Below are 14,681 nucleotides of genomic sequence, written 5' to 3'. Positions count from 1 at the left end.
TGTATTGGGTAATGGATATATGATGTTAGGATTGGATACAGTGTATTTGGGAAATGGATATTTGTGTTGGGATTGGATACAGTGTATTGGGTAATGGATATATGATGTTAGGATTGGATACAGTGTATTGGGTACTGGATATATGATGTTAGGATTGGATACAGTGTATTGGGTACTGGATATGTGATGTTAGGATTAGATACAGTGTATTGGGTACTGGATATATGATGTTAGGATTGGATACAGTGTATACCCACCACCTCCCTCCTCCGCTGGCTGAGCTCATTCTCACCCTAAGTAACTTTCTCTTTTAACTCCTTTCATTTTGTTCAGGTCAGAGGGGTAGTCATGGGCCATCTGATGCATGTGGACCTCAGTTATGCCTGTGTCTTCATGGGGTACTTGGAACATTCCTTGTTCCAGTCCTATTCACAAATCTTTCTCCGATATATCGATGATATCATCAGTGCTGCTTCCCTCTCTCATCTGGAATTGGAAAGATTCATCAATTTTGCTTCCAATTTCCACCCAGCCCTCACTTTCACCTGGTCTATCTCTGACTTCTCCCTTCCCTTCCTTGACGACTCTGTTTCCGTTTCAGGGGATAGACTGGCCACTAACATCCACTAACATCCATTATAAACGCACCGACTCCCACAGCTATCTGGACTATACATCGTCACACCCCACTTCCTGTAAAGACTCTATCCCATTCTCTCAGTTCCACTGTCTCCATCGCATATGTTCCAATGAGGCCAATTTTGACAAGGGAGCTTCCGAAATGTCCACCTTCTTCCTCAACCAAGGACTCCCCAGCACTGTCGTCGACAGGGCTCTCAACCAGGACTGACCAATCTCCCGCACTTCTGCCCTCACCCCTTCTCTTCCTTCCTGCAACAGTGATAGAGTTCCCCTTGTCCTCACCTACCATCCCACCAGCATCCACATCCAGAAGATCATCAAACACCATTTCCGCCACCTCCAGTGAGATGCCACCATCAGTCACACATTCTCCTCTCCTCCCTTGTCTGCCTTCCGCAGGGACTGTTCCCTCCAGGAAACCATGGTCCATTCTTCCTTCACCCCCAACAACATCCCCCACGGCCCTATGGCACCTTCCCCTGCAATTGCTAAAGGTGTAGCACCTGCCCATTTACCTCCTTCCTCCCCAGTATCCAAGGGCCCAAACACACCTTTCAGGTGAAGCAGCAGTTTACCTCCACTTCCCAGAATCTAGTCTACTGCATTCGCTACTCACAATGTGGTCTCCTCTACATTGGGGAAATGAAGCACCAACTGGGTGACCGCTTTGCAGAACATCTACATGCTGCCCAGAGAAAAGACCCTGAGCTTCCAGCTGCCTGCCACTTTAACACACCACCCTGTTCCCTGGCCAACGTCTCTGTCTCAGGCTTGCTGCAGTGCTCCAGCAAAGCTTAGCACAAGCTGGAAGAACAACACCTCCTTTTCCACTTGGGGACCCTGCAGCTCTCTAGACCCAATACTGAGTTTAATAATTTTAAGGCCTGAACTCACCCGTGTCCTAGCACCCAATCCCAAACACCAGGCCTTGTTATCACATAGTCTGCCATTACACACTACCTATTGTTAGCCACTAACAGTCTCCATTAACAGCTATCCACTTTCCTTAGTGATCCCCTATCATTTTTCTCCAGGGTTGTTCCCGGGGGACTGACTTTTAATCACTGGTGACTCCAGGCCAATCCTGGAAGAGTAACCACTCATTGAGCTCGTCAATGACATCGCTGTGCCCGAAGACCCCTCATTCCAAACAGAGTCTAACTGTACATCTCAGCTTAAAGCAAACATACATCATCCCTCAGAGGAGGTTTGCTAGATTGATTCCAAAGCTGATCCCAGTCCTATGAAGAATGACAGAAGTGTATCCAGAAAACTTAAAACCATTACAGACCCTTCCAGTGGCAGTACCACTAATGGTCTATCTGCCAGCGGGTGTGGATGGGATGGTGGTCTATGCGTTCCCATTCACTACTTGGCCTCCCGGATGGTGTTCCATCTTATATTTATACACACTTAGTTTTAAAGCCCACCGCTGAATTTAGCCTGAAGCTTTGGGCGGTATCACCTTGTCCGCTTTAAGTAGACTTAGCAGGGGTTTGTTGTCTGTTATTATTACAAATTTACATCTGTAAAGACATTGGTGGAACTTTCTGACTCCAAATATGATGCTAAGCCTTCCTTCCCTATCTGGGTGTATTTATGCTCCACATCAGCCAAAGTCCTGGATGCATATGCTATTGGGTATTCCTTTCCAGTGGGCCACCTATGAGATAATACTATCCCATTGCCTTATGGGAAGGCATCGCATGTCAATACCAGATCTTGCTTGGGATCATTGCGTGTCAACACCTTTGAGGATGATAGCTGTTTCTTCACTGCCCTGAAAGCAAGGCTTGGCTATGCAACTATTTCTATGGCTAACCCTTTTGAAGAGTTGATGCAAAGTTACTAGGATGGAGGCCAGGTTATGTATGACCTTTCCCTAATTCACCAGCCCAAGGAGAGACCTAAGCTCTGGTACCCACATGGGAGCCAGGGCACTTTCGATCGCCCTCACTTTATCTTCCAACAGGTGTAATCCGGTCGTATCGACTCTTTGGCCTGAGTAGGTCACTTTGAGGGCCTGGAACACACACTTTTCCCTTCTAAGGCATATGGCTGCCTGGGAGAAAAGCCTAGGACCTATGCTCAAGTTCTCTAAGTGCACCTTATTGGTCTTCCCCATTATTAGCATGTCATCTAGAGAAATGGCAAACTGGGATAGACTTTGTAAAATGTTTTCCATCGTCCGCTGAAAAACTGCATAGGCTGATGATATCCCAAATGACAGCCTCGTATATTGGTACAAACTTTTATGTGTATTAATTGTGTAATACTTCTGGGAATCCTCATCTAACTGCAATTGCAAGTACACATGGCTCATGTCCAGCTTCAACAAGGACATCCCCCCTGCCAGCTTTGTGTCTCAATCCTCCATGTGAGGGGCTGTGTATTTATCCAGCTGCAAAAAGCAGTTTACCATTTGTTTAAAGTCCGAACAAAGGCAAACTGACCCGTTGGACTTTACAATCAGTATGACTAATGCTCCCCATTCCACAAACGGGACTGGTTTAATGATTCCTTCACTTTCCAGCCTTCTGATTTCTGCCTCTACTTTTATCCGTCAGGCAAATGGGGCTGGGTGGGCCTTGCAGAATCATGGGATTGCTTCCTGGTCAACATGCAAGGTGGCTTTGGCTTCTTTGATAGTCCCTGGACCTTCCGGATATTTAATTAGGACCTGCCCACATCCATTTCCAGCAAATACTTTCCATACCCTTCCTACTCACTGTGTGTGTGTGTTTTTCTCACCTCACATTTGCTCCTTTTGCAAAACTCTTTAAAACCGCTTACCAGTTCTGAAGAAGGGATGCTGGACCCAAAATGTTAACTTTGACTTCTCATCACAGACACTGCCAGACCTGCTGAGCTTTCCCAGCAACTTCTGTTTTTGTTAAAAACTGCTTACCTCTGGCTCTTAATCTATCTACAAGTGAACAGCTCATCCAGATCTCTCCTCAATTTCACATTATGCCACATCTGCTCTCAGCCTTCAGGAAAACAGTCCTAGCTTCTCCAATATTTTCCCGTAACTTGAAGTATTTCATCCCTGGAGCTGTTTTCATGAACCTCATTCCAATGCATTCACATGCTTTCTAAAAAGTGATGCACAGAATTGTGCACAATACTCAAGAGCTCAAGTCTAACAAGTGTATGATATATGCTCATCATAATCTCCCTGTCCTTTTACGCCGTGTCCCTATTAATAAAGCCTCGAATACTGTATGCTTTATTAACCAGCTCTCTCTACCTGTCCTGCCATGTCTTTGTCTGCTCTTATTTTTTAGAATAGTATCCCTTATTTTGTACTGTCTTTCTTTGTTCTTCATACCAAAGTGTATCACCTCTTACTTCTCCATATTGAACTTCATCTGCCTTCTATCCATCTATTTCACAAGGCGTAAATGTCCTTCTGAAATTCTACACTGTCCTCCTCACATTTTACAATTCTCCCAAGTTTTATGCCATCTGTGAACTTTAAAATTGTCATTTGCAGACCATGATCCTGACCATTTATATATGTCAGGAGAAACAAGGGTTGTAATACCAAACCCTGGAAAACTCCACTACAAACCTTCTCCCACCTTGACAAATAACCAACAACCATCATGCAGTTTTCTAGCCTTCAAACTGATTTTTCTATATATGTTCCTACTATCTATTTTATTCCAGTGACCTATAAGTTCCCTCAAAAGCCTGTTGTGTGGCATTGTATGGAGCGCGTTTTGGAAAGCCACATACACCACATCAACAGCCTTCCTCTTATCAATCTTGTCGATCAGAAAACTCAAAGTTTCATTCATTTCATTTTAGCGTGATTTTCCCCTGACAAATCCATTCTGGCTCTTCAAACTTTATTGACATTTTCCATGTGACAATTAATTTTATTGATATGCTCATTGAAGACTTTGAGATTTCCTTCCATATTAGCTGCCAGCCTTTACTCATAATCCCACTTTGTTTCTTGCATTTGCCGTTTCTAATCTAACTCCTGAAGGCAGGACTCAGGGGGATGCCCCTTCATCAGAGCAGGAGAACTCCAGCAGACATGTGCCAGCCCTCAAACCTCCAAAAGATGCCCACCCCAGTCATCCAAGGCAACAGGGCAGTGCAGTGAGCAGACTGTTATCACAACACCTGGAGATCTTTACGTTGCACATAGACACAGATCCAAAAATGTAAGCTTAAAACACTATGAGTACAGAAGTGGCAGGAGTGACTTTTAAAAATACATTTCACTTATAATTACGTTCACAATGTACTTTTACTGCTCTATTCCTGTGTACATAATCGTAGCTTTGAGAGCTTCTTTAGAATGAGAACTAAATTTAGCAGCATGCCTGATGGTTCTAGTGGAGATAGGAACATTACCTCGATTGCAAAAGAAAATGTTTTCAGTTTCTCTTTAATGCATTTTCTCGCAAGTTTCCAGTATTGCACAGATTAGTCTGGGGAGCATGGCTTAAGTAGTAGGCTTAACTGCCCCTTACCCAATTCCATGCACTCTTAAGGAGGTTGGGCCAGACCACTCCCATATATTTACAAGTGAACAGCTTATCACCATCCACTCTGTCCAGATCTCTCCTAATTTTACAAGTTATACCAAATTTGGTCTCAACCCTCAGCTGTCTAAGGAAAACAGTCACAGAGTAAGATATAGGTGCTCTCAACAGCCCTTCAAAGATGGTGGTGGATCAAATTAATTTGTCCTGGTAGATTGATGTAAATATGTCAGAGATGTCGGTTAGAATATTCACTAGCAAGTGGATATAGTAAAGTGTCACTCTCTGTTCTATTCTACAGGCAGATGATGCACCTTTATGGGTTATATTGCAATGGAAGTTGGCAAGAGTAGGTCTACGTTCCTATCAGGTAGTGGAGTTCTAGTGATGGGGCATGTGTCATGGAGATGTTTCTCTGTTGAGCAAACCGTACACAACAATTGGACAACCATTTCAAGTTGACCCTGTTCTCCCATGCACGTTCCTCAGGGTCTTTAGCAACCATTGAAAAGTCACTCACATTCATGGCCTCCTCTTCAGGATCATACAATTCATCCTCATCTGAGGGGCAGGGGTGGAATGATGTTCCTTACGCTCAGTCAATCAGCTAATTGTTGGGAATTACAGCCTCGTACCCAACATCACAACAGCATCGACACTGCCCATCAGTCCCCTTTACTCCTGTAACATTGTGTTTTTGTGATGGTTTGCAATTTGGCATTCTTACATTTGTCCTGTTGACTGCAAGTTAGGAAGTTGAGGAGAATACCTCTCTTTTCAACATGTTCACATTCGGTACTACCAAGCTATCCCAAATGTCACAGCATCCAGTTCCCTCCAGTCATCTCAAGCATAATCTCTCTTTTTCTATTCACTCACATGATGTGAGCATCACTAGCAAGGCCAATATTTATAGCCCATCCCTAATTGCCCTTGGTAGTGAACTGCCTTCTTGAACCACTGCTGTCCTTGGGTTGTAGTTAGACCCACAATACCCTCAGGGAGGGAATTCCAGGATTATGACCCAGTGATACTGAAGGAATGGTGATATATTTCCAAGTCAGAATGGTGAGTTGGCTCGGAGGGAGACTTGCACATTTGTGGTGTTCCCTTGTTATCTGCAACCCTTGTCGTTCTGGTGGAAATCTTCATGGGCTTGGAAGACCATCGTTTAAGGAATGTCTAAGGATCCTGGTGAATTTCTGCAGATGGTACACTCTGTTGCTAATGAGCATTGGATGTCAAAGGAATTAATGTTGTGGATGTGGACCCAATCAAGCATGCTGCTTTGTACTGGATGATGTAAACATGGCAGAGGATCAGCTCGAAGGAGCAGCACACAGGGTAAGTAAGAAATGTGCTTGGGGCGCGGTTAGGCAGAGTTTATAAGGAGCATCAGGAGGGCTTCTTGAAACAGTATGTAGATAGTCTAACTAGGAAAGGGGCCATACTGGACCTAGTATGGGGACTGAGCCTGGCCAGGTGGTCTAAGTCTCAGTAGGGGAGCAGCTCGGGAACAGTGGTCATAATTCAGTAAGTTTTAAGGTACTGGTGGATAAAGATAAGTGTAGCTGTCAGGTGAAAGTGCTAAATTGGGGGAAGGCTCATTACAACAATATTAGGCAGGAATTGAAGAATGTAAATTGGATGCAGATGTTTGAAGGCAAATCAACATTTGGTATGTGGGAAGCTTTCAAGTGTAAGTTGTTTGGAACTCAGGACTGGCACGTTCCTGTAAGGATGAAGGATACGTATGGCAAGTTTAGGGAACCTTAGATAACAAGAGATATTGTGAGCCTAATCAAAAAGAAAAAGGAAGCATTTGTCAATGCTAGGAGAGATGAATTGGACTTAGCCTTCCAATCTTCCTTAGAATAAACGAAACGGTGATCAGCCATTAGTTTAATCATTTGGAGATTTGGAGGGATAGCTCTTGGAGATGACAATCTTAGCCAAAATTGTCACTTGAATAAATATGGATTAATTAAGGAAAGTCAGTGCAGGTTTGAGAATGTAAAAATCAAACTTGACTGGAGTGATAGAGATCTACAACATTAAAAAAGGGCATTCGCCCATTAAGTCTGTGCCAGTCAAAAACAACCACCCAACAATTCTAATTCCATTTTTCAGCACTTAGTCCTTGCCGTCTCAAATGTATGTCTAAATACTTCTGAAATGCAAAGAAAAATTCTGCCTCTACTACCCTTATGAGGAATGAGTTCCAGATTCCCACCAACCTCTGAGTGAGAAAGATTTTCTTCACATCCCCTCTAACCTTCCTGCAGCATGGTGGCTCAGTGGTTAGCTGTGTTGCCTCACAGTACCAGGGATCCAGGTTCAATTCCAGCCTCAGGTGACTGTCTGTGTGGAGTGTTTGCACATTCTCCCCGTGTCTGCGTGGGATTCCTCTCACAGTCCAAAGATGTCCAGGTTAGGTGGATTGGCCATACTAAATCTCCCGTAGAGTCCAGGGATACGTACGTAGTGGTTTGATTATGCAGAGTTACAGGGATTGAGGAGGGGTGGGATGCTGGTCAGACCAGTTGGTGTGGACTTTTTGGGCTGAATGGCCTGTTTCCAAACTGTGGGGGTTCTAAACCCACCTTAAATCTATACCCCCAGTCATTGATTCCTCCATCAAGGGGAAATGTCTCTTCCTGCCTACCCCATCTATGTCCCTCATAATTTTATATATCTCCATCATGTGCCCCCTCAGTCTCCTCTGTTACAAGGGAAACAAACCCAATCTATACAATCTCTCTCCAGCCCAGGGAACATCCTCGTAAATCCCCTCTGCACCCTCTCCTGTGTTGTCCCATCCTCCTATAATTTGGATTCTAAAACTGCACACAATACTCTAGCCATGGCCTAACCAACATTTTATACAGTTCCAGCATCACCTCCTTGCTCTTAAACTCAGTACTTCAGATGATAAAGGATGTACTTGCCTTCTTAACCCCTTAACCTTAAGGGATCAGTGGACATGTACACCAAAGTTCCTCTGACTCCTGGTGCTCTCCAGAGTCTTACCATTCATCATGTAGTCCCTTGCTTTGTATGTCCTGACTACATGTATCACCACACACTTATCTGGATTGAATCCCACATACCACTTATCAGCCCATCTGACTAGCCTGTCTGTATTCTCCTGTAATGTAACACCCTCCTCCTCACTACTTACCAACCCTCATTCATTCAAGTCTAAATCATTTCCGTATACCACAAACAGCAAGGGTCCCAACACCAATCCCTGCTGAATCCCACTGGGGACAGACTTCCAGTCACAGAAACACCCCTCGACCATCACCCTCTGCTTCCTGCCAAGTCTGGATCCAATTTGCCAAATTTGCTTGGATCCCATGGGCTCTCGCCTACACTACCAATCTCCCACACAGGACCTTATCAAAAGCCTTGCTGAAGTTCAAGTGTATTATATTGAATACTTCGCCCTAATTCTATTGCGTACTTCTTTGTCTCAGAGAAGGTTGATGATGATAATGTTGCTTGTGTGATGTGCACGGTCTTCGAAAAGATAATTGAGCAAGCGCTTGTCAGCAAGTTGAAGCCCATGGAGTGAAAGAGACTGTGACGGGATCAATATGAAATTGGCAGAGTAACAGGAAACGGAGTCATTTTCGTATTGGAGGAAGGTATATAGTGTGATTCACCAGAAGTCAGTATTAGACTCTCTGCTTTTCCTTACTTAAAATCTACATAGACTTGAGTTGCAGAATGCAATTTAAACATTTTCAGCTGACGCAAAAATTGAAGTATAACAAATTGAGGTGAGTGATAGAATTCAAGGTGACACAGACAGGTTTAGGGAATATACAGTCATAGGGCAGAAGAAATTTATTACAGAGGAGTGTGAAGTGATGCATTTCCTACAAATAAGTACAAAAGATAGAGAAAAAGAAATAAAGATTGCAACTCTAAACAACAGGGAGAGCAGGGGGTAATCCCTGAATGCGGCAGGGCAGGCTCAGAAAGCAGTTAATGAGGAATACGGGTTCCTGGGTCCTTAAAACAGAGGCGTCAAGTACAAAGGCAAGGAGGCTGTGTTAACCTGTTCAGAACACAAAAGTTTGATCTCATCTGGAATACTGTGTTCCATTCTGGGCACTGCAATTTAGGAAGGAGGTGAAGGCATCGAAGAGGGTGCGGGAAATATTTGCCAGAATGGTTCCAGGAACGAGAGGCATGGGTTATGTGGATTGAATTAGCAAAGCTGAGGCTTTTTTCTTACAGGAAGGCAGGTTGAGAGGAGATCTGATAGGGTGGCCCTATCTCTGAGCCAGGAGGTTCATGTCCCACCTGCTCCAGAGGTGTGTAATAATGTCTCTGGACAGGTTGATTAGAAAATACCTTCAAAATCACAAGGGGCCTGCACAGAGTAGATGGAGAGAAACTTTTCTCAAGGATGCAAGTGTTGAGAACCTTGGTGGATGGGGGTGCTATTGGTTTAAGGTCAATAGCAGAAGAAGCAATGGTGACCATTTCTGCAGCGAGTCACGAGTATTTGGAATGCGCTACCTAACAGTCAATGGAGGCTTGTAAAAGGGAATTTGATAATTACCTCAAAGGGTAAAAAAATTGTTGAGTTACGAGTAAAGGGCAGGATTAGCTGGTTTGTTCCTGCAAGCACAAGCACGACAGGTCAAATGGCCTCCTTCTGTGCTGTAATCATTCTAGGTGAAGATAGCAGTGGGCTCTGAAGAATCTACATGGGTAAGGCCTCCTCTGTCTCTCTCTCTCTCTGCAAACAGCGCATCCTTCCTACCACTCCATGCCGCTCTAATGCTCCCGCAAGTGTACCTGGAGGTCATTCAGAGACTGGTTCACGAAGGAAGGTTGTACACCAAATCCACAGAAGCCACACAGCATCACCCTTTCGAGAAATCTAGAACTTTGTGGGGGGGGGGGAGCACAGCTTAAAGATGTGGTGCCCCCAACGGAGATGTGGAGCAATTTCTCGTCTCATTGGGCCATCCATTTTGAAGTTCTCTACCGCAGAGAGCAGTGGCATGCTGTCACGGAATATATTTGAGGCTGAGTTAGACCAAGTTTTCGGAATCAAAGGGGAAGTTGGGGGGTCTCCAGAGGGTCAGTGGCGTTTGAATTAGCCATGATTCTAACGAAAGGAGGAGCAGTATCAGAGATACTGAGATATAGAGATAAGGCCTACTCCTTCTCCCATTTCCTGCAATTGAGTGAAGCTACACATTCTGTCCAGTCCCAGTGCCCACGTGCTATCAGACTGAGCAATATGCCGATAGGCAGGAATGCAGCGGGCATAGTCAAGAGCACTGTTGTCAATTGTCATTTTAACCAGCCCACTTGTAACGCCAAAACTATGGGTGGCACACAGCTGGATTCCAGAGCCTGGACCTTTGTCACGATTGATGTAGTGGGTGAAACATCCCTGGACTTGTTTGTTTTCCCTCAATCTGCTCACGCCAAACACTTAGCTAGCATTTTCTGCTTCATTATGGCCATTTTAAAGATCCAGGAGATATTCGATCCCGCCTTAATTCCAGAATTGTCGGGAAGGGAGGATAGTTTGCAGCCCACCTGTACCGGCAGGTGAGACAGGATGCCATTTGAATCAACACGGGAAAGCTGGGTCTCATGTGTTGGTCTCCTCCTCTCCAAGCTGCCAGCTTGTTAGCACACAGTAGGTTTGTCAGCGCACTCTAGGCCAAGCCAGTAACATTGTTTCCCAATCACATGGTACAGGCAGCCTGCTACTTCTTAATGGCAGCAAACCTCTTAAAGCGAAGTTGGAAAAGAGGTAGACCAACTGCAAAACCCCGAAACATGAGCAAAAGGCCACACATTAGGACGCAAAGAGAGGTTTGCATTTGTACTGATGATTTTAACGACAACTCGAATTCCTCACAGCAATGAAGTGTAGTCACTGCTGCAGTGTGAGAAACGCAGAAGGCATATTTGCAAAATCTCACAGAGGTTTTATAAGGTCGCTGTGTTTTTGTTTTGTGATGTTGATTGACGGATATATCCCAGCAGACCGAGGTTAACTTCCCTTCTTTTCTTTGATGGATTTCTGTTTATAGCCACCCAAGTAAGTCTCACAGGGCTTCAGGTGAACCGCTGACATTACAGTGTTCCTTCAGTACTGCACTGGAGAGTCTCCCAGCTTCTTAACTCTCAAGTCCTGAAGTGGTGCTCGATCTTCCCTTCACACCATCGTCACTCACTCAGTGACTCAGATGCTGCTGTCCACCCTTCCCCCCCAACAATACTGACAGATTCACATCCTTCCTTCTGCTTCCACAGAGCTCCAACTAATCGACTGTGGCTAGTCCTCTTTGTCGCAGGACAAGTCTTTTTTAAAATTCATTTAAGGGATGTGGGTGTTGCTGACTGAGCCAGCATTTATTGCCCATCCCTAGTTGCCCTTGAGAAGATGAGCTGCCTTCCTGAACCTCTGCAGTCCATGTGCCGAAGGTTGACCCACAATACCCTTAGGGAGGGAATTCCAGGATTTTCATCCAATGACAATGAAGGAACAGTGATATATTTCCAAGACAAGATGGTGAGTGGCTTGGAGGGGAACTTGCATGTGGTGGTGTTCCCAAATTACTGCTGCCCTTGTCCTTCTAGATGAAGTGCTTGTGGGTTTGGAAGGTGCTGTCTAAGGATCTTTGGTGAATTTCTGCAGTGCTACTGGAGATAGCACATACTGCTGTCACTGTCAGTAGTGGAGGGAGTGAATGTTTAAGGATGTGGTACCAATCAAGAGTGCTGCTTTGTCTTGGATGGTGTCAAACTTCTTGAGTGTCGTTGGAGCTGCCCCCATCCAGACAAGTGGGGAGTACTCCATCACACTCCTGACTTAGCTTTGTAGATGGTGGGCAGGTTTTGGGGAGTCAGAAGGTGAGTTACTCGCTGAAGTTTTCCTAACCTCTGCTCCACTCTCATAGTCATTGTGTTTATGTGGCAAATCCAGTTGAGTTTCTGGTCAATGGTAATCCCAAGGATGTTGCTAGTGGGGGATTCAGTGATGGTAACACCATTGAATATCACAGGGCAGTTATCTGCCATTTGTCAGCCCAAGCCTAGATCTTGTTGCATTTGATAACATGTTGCTTCAGATCTCCAACTAATTGACTGTGGCAGGCACATCACCCAAATGCAATGCCACACAATCAGTGGCATTCAGTTCTCTCTCTTCAGGGCAAGATGATACTCCATAGAAGGGAATAGAATTGGCAAGGACAAGGATGCCAGCATTATCTTATGGAGGAGAATGATCCTGGTTTCATGATGCCAACTGCCTGCCAATCTACTGTCTCCTAGAACACTGAGTTCATGAAGGATGAAGGCATCTTCCTGTCTTATGCTCTTGTCCTGTTCTCTGACATGATGGGAAAGCCGAGGATTCTGTGGCCATGGGGGACTTGTTTTCCACCCATAACTCCCTTCCTTCACCCCGACCCTCCTGTTATGAGTTCCTGTTGGCAGACACCCAAGAGCTGGTCCCTGCCCAGCCACAGGAGATGCAGCAGCACTGCCCTGATGAAGAGGACCAGATCTGAGCCTCACCGCTACCAGCTCAGACACTGGCATCGCCCATAGCTGCAGGCAAGTTGGGATCAGCGCATGGTGAGTCGTTGGGCATGAGTGGGGAACAGCCTGAGCTGGGGTAAGGCAAGTTTTCCTTGCCACTTCACTGCTACTTGGGAGGGTGGGTGTCAGAGAGAGACCCTAACAGGGTATTATGTATGGAGGAGATCATTAATGGGCGTGCGCACCAACTGCCAAGCTGCACAGTCTCTGCAGAAAGCTGACAAGGGAAGGAAGGGGAATATCTGTCTAGTGGTGGCATCCTGCTGGAGGTGGCAGAAATAGCAGCTAATGATCCTCTGGATGTGGATTCTGGTGGGATAGTAGGTAAGTACTAGGGAGATCCTATCGCTGTTCCAGGAAGGAAGAAAGAGGGTGAGGGCTGTAGTGCGGGAGACGGGTCAGACCCGGCTGTGTGCCCAGGTGCACATCTCGGAGGCACCTTGTCGAATTTGGTGTCATCGAAACAGATGTGATAGAGACGGAGAAACTGAGAGAATGGAACAGAGTCTTTACAGGAAGCAGGGTGTGAGGTTGTGTAGTCAAGGTAACTGTGGGAGTCAGCTGAGTTTGTAATGGTTATCAGCAGTCAGCCAATCCCCAGAAATAGGAACAGAGATGTCAAGGAAAGGAAAGGAGGAGTGAGAGATGGACTAGGTGAAGGTGAGAGTGGAGCAAAAGTGAAATTGATCAACTTTTCCAATTCCAGACGAGAGAGGGAAACAGCACTGAAAGATGTCATTGATGTACCTGAGAAAGACTTTGTGGGTGGGGTACCTGAATAGGGTTGGAACAAGAAATGTCCTACAACCACTCAAAGACGCAGGTATAACTGGGCCCATGTGGTCACCCATGGCACTCCTTCGACCTGACGAAAGTGGGAGGAGTTAAAGGAGAAGTTGTTCAGGGTGAGGATGAGATTGGCCAGGCAAAGGAGGATGGTGGTAGATGGGGACAGTTTGAGGCTTTTTTTCCAGGGAGAAACAGAGAGCCCTGAGACCTTCCTGGTGGGGGAGATGGACATGGAAAGGGATTGCACATCCATGGTAAAGACGAGGCAGCTGGAGCCTACAAACTGGAAATTCTGAAACTGACACAAAGCATTAGAGGAATCGCAGAGATAAGTGGGAAGGGACTAGACAAGGGCAGAAAAAACTCAAGTTGAAATAGGAAGAGTTGAGTTCTGTAGGGCAGGATTTTGGGAAGGAGGTAGAAGCAAGCTATGTGGGGTTAAGATACAATCAGCTTGGAGGCAGTGGGGGGAGATCATCAGATGAAATGAGGTTAGTTACATTTGTGGACGTAGTACCATGATATTCCATGGTGGGGCCATGGTCCAAGGGGAGTTAGGAGGAGGTATCTGAGATCTAGCACTTAGCCTCTGCAATGTAGAGATCAATATGCCAGACAACAACCACCCTTATCAGCAGGCTTAATTACAAAGTCAGGGTTGGATCTGAGAGCAAGGACTGCAGTCAGTTCATAGGGAGATAGCTTGGAATGGGTAAGGGAGGGCAGAGAAATTGAGGCCACCAATGTCAAATCAATAGTTCTTGATGAACATATTGAGTGCAGGTAAAAGGCTACAGAGAGGGGTCCAGTTGGAGGCAGAGTGTTGGAGGTGGGTGAAGAGGTCTGTGGGTCGGGGAGAGGACTCGTGTCTAAAGAAATGGGCACAGAGGCAAAGATGACAGAAGAAGAGTTCAACATCATGTCGTAGCCGAAATTCATTAAGGTGGGGGATACAGAGGAATAAAACTGAGAGCTTGGCTGAGTAGAGAACATTCAGCATCAGGGTTACGCAGGTAACAGTAAAGGTAACCACCATGGGTAATAACGCAGGTAACCACCATGGGTAATAACACAGGTAACCAGCACAGGTAACCACCAGGGGTAATAATATAGGTAACCACCATGGGTAATAACACAGGTAACCACCAGGGGTAATAA

At 45.5% G+C, this 14,681-nt stretch overlaps 1 protein-coding gene across 1 annotated transcript in view; it reads left to right on the top strand.

The window, feature by feature from the left end:
- Positions 1-14,681, top strand: part of oxtra (oxytocin receptor a) — a 460,437-nt gene that overhangs the window by 70,699 nt on the left and 375,057 nt on the right. The window lies entirely within an intron of this gene.

The sequence above is a fragment of the Rhincodon typus genome, chromosome 16, assembly GCF_021869965.1.
Source record: "Rhincodon typus isolate 14 chromosome 16, sRhiTyp1.1, whole genome shotgun sequence".
Classification (NCBI taxonomy): domain Eukaryota; kingdom Metazoa; phylum Chordata; class Chondrichthyes; order Orectolobiformes; family Rhincodontidae; genus Rhincodon; species Rhincodon typus.
The sequence above is the reverse complement of the archived record's forward strand: the minus strand, read 5'-3'. Positions and strand labels throughout refer to the sequence as shown.